The following is a 2,262-nucleotide window of genomic DNA, read 5'->3' on the forward strand; positions in this document are numbered from 1 at the left end:
ACCTTCTACTGTGGGAAAATAAACATAATTACGACAAGAACACAGGAGCTGTTTTGTGTGCAAATTCTTGTCATAACTGTAAAACCAAAAATGTAGTCAACATAACCGTTCAGATTTTTGTCTAGCAACTCTAATGCTATCACTAAGCTCTTTTTACGCCTCCTTTCTCTTCACACGGTCCGAAAAAAGAATGAGAAATATGTCGACTGATGGATGACGAGGACGAGTATATCATGGAGACGGAGGAGCTAGCAGGAAAAGGTTCTCTCTCTGTAGCTTAGGTGCTGCAATGGCATGGCAGGGAGGCATTTTTGGTCCTGCAGCAGAGGGACTTGGACCCCAGGTCCCCAGCCACCGCCGGTAGTCCATTTCCATAACTAACTTATCCTCTGGAGAGGCGGAGACCCACCGGCCTCTGGACCTTGTCCTTCGGTTTTGCGGCTCAGCCATCGCTTGAGGAGGCCCTGCAGTGTCGTCGAGGGGCAGACCGACTTGTCATGGCATAAGATCTCCACCTGCATTTTACACAAGTACAGAATATATATACCGGGTCCAGGCCAAATAACACATTCAGCATTGTCCATATGCATACATACTTTCTCGGCTTACGTGCGGGATAATAGGAAGAACGATAATGATGCAACAAAACTGTGCTAGGTCACCATCAAAGTCTACAAATGCAGCAGGGTGATTCCTCGTAATGGAAATGGATGGGGAGACCGGTCCCTTCACTATTTCTGAAAAATAAAATCTACAAATGCAGCAAACTGCAGATTTATTGATGATATTATTCTAATACTTGGAAGCAAGCACCTTGACAAGAGGCCCATCACAACACTCAAAATGAAAGTACAAAGACTTGTAAAATGTTCACCTTAACGTTACTTGCTAGCTCAAGTTTTTTAATAATGAGCTTCAGGATGGAGGAGACCTCCATAGTTTCATCTCTGAAATAAGAAGAAAAATCCATATTGAACAGAATGTATTAAATTCATAGAATCTAAAGAAACTTCTGCCTTGGTTGCAGAAACATGAAGATTAAATGGTAATTCACTTAATTCTATACATAGTTTTCATATTGAACTGGAAGTGTATGCTAAGTAAAGTATGAGAGGCCTTTATCATTATTCATTGTTGAGAAAGAAACTTGAAGATTAAAGGGGAACTCACTTAATTCTGTAGATATTATTTTTTATCTAAGGCAGCCGTTTAGCTTTTGCCCTGCAAAAACAGTTTTCATTTTGACTTGAGCACACAACAAACATGGTCCATCAGAATCAGTAAAGAACATCGAATATGCTGCAATCTTACTGTTTTGGTGCAGTCGCTAGTGAAAACCAGACTGGGCTTTCCCACAAACTATCCTCTGTGGTTGTTTTATTTTTGCGACTTCACCTCAGACAAGAACTTGATTTTTGCAATTACTTTGCACTTAAACCAACTAAACTCCGTAAGGGCTTATAAAGCTCTTCCTTCTCAATAGTCTCACAATTCTTTCGACCTTCAGAAATATCTACAGTTTTCTGTTTTGGATGGAAGTTTAGTTAGAATAAGCAAATGTTACAAGACAATTGGCGTCATTTGCTGGTAATACTTTGATACTACCTTCTTTTTATTTGCAGATATTGTCATCTTGGTTGGATTTGGGGGCATCTTTGGGGTTTCAACCAAGGAAGAAATGGACCTCTCTTCTATCTTTGCTGGCACTGTAATAGTTGGAGTCTCAGAAGCATCAACTTTTGTCTGAGGTGGAAACACATTGTCCCCGATAGCCTGAACTTTTTCATCAGCTTCAAACGAAGAATCAATCAATCATGTTAGGTTGCAACATATAATAGACTACGTGAGTCGAGATCACAGGGAAAAAAGAATAAGTGGCTGGAATTCTAAGCTTCTGTTTCACAAAACAATAACGTATATATACATAGATAGTTTCTTCTTGCATAGATACATTCTACTTCCTCCATCCCAAAATGTAAGATCATTTTTGACATTATTATAGCGTAAAAAAATGATCTTACATTCTTAAATTTTGGGATGGAGGGAGTAAGCTTTTACTTCTCAATTTTTTTTTAGTTTTTTCTAGTTATTACAGAGATTGAGTTTATTAGCTTATAATTGCACCTGTATTGCATAACTGCTTTTAAAGAAAATGAGAATTGAGAAGTTGAAAAAACAGTGTGTAGGGAGCTATATAGATAACCTTAGTATTTTAACAAATACCGCTTACCTGAGTTTATCTTCAGGAGCAATCCCAACAAC

The 2,262-nt window shown here is 38.6% G+C and overlaps 1 pseudogene; it reads right to left on the reverse strand.

The window, feature by feature from the left end:
- Positions 1 to 382: 382 nt before the first annotated feature.
- The window catches only part of LOC119347681, a 3,019-nt pseudogene continuing 1,139 nt past the window's right edge, over positions 383 to 2,262 (reverse strand).

The sequence above is a fragment of the Triticum dicoccoides genome, unplaced genomic scaffold, assembly GCF_002162155.2.
Source record: "Triticum dicoccoides isolate Atlit2015 ecotype Zavitan unplaced genomic scaffold, WEW_v2.0 scaffold73197, whole genome shotgun sequence".
In the NCBI taxonomy this organism is placed as follows: Eukaryota; Viridiplantae; Streptophyta; class Magnoliopsida; order Poales; family Poaceae; genus Triticum; species Triticum dicoccoides.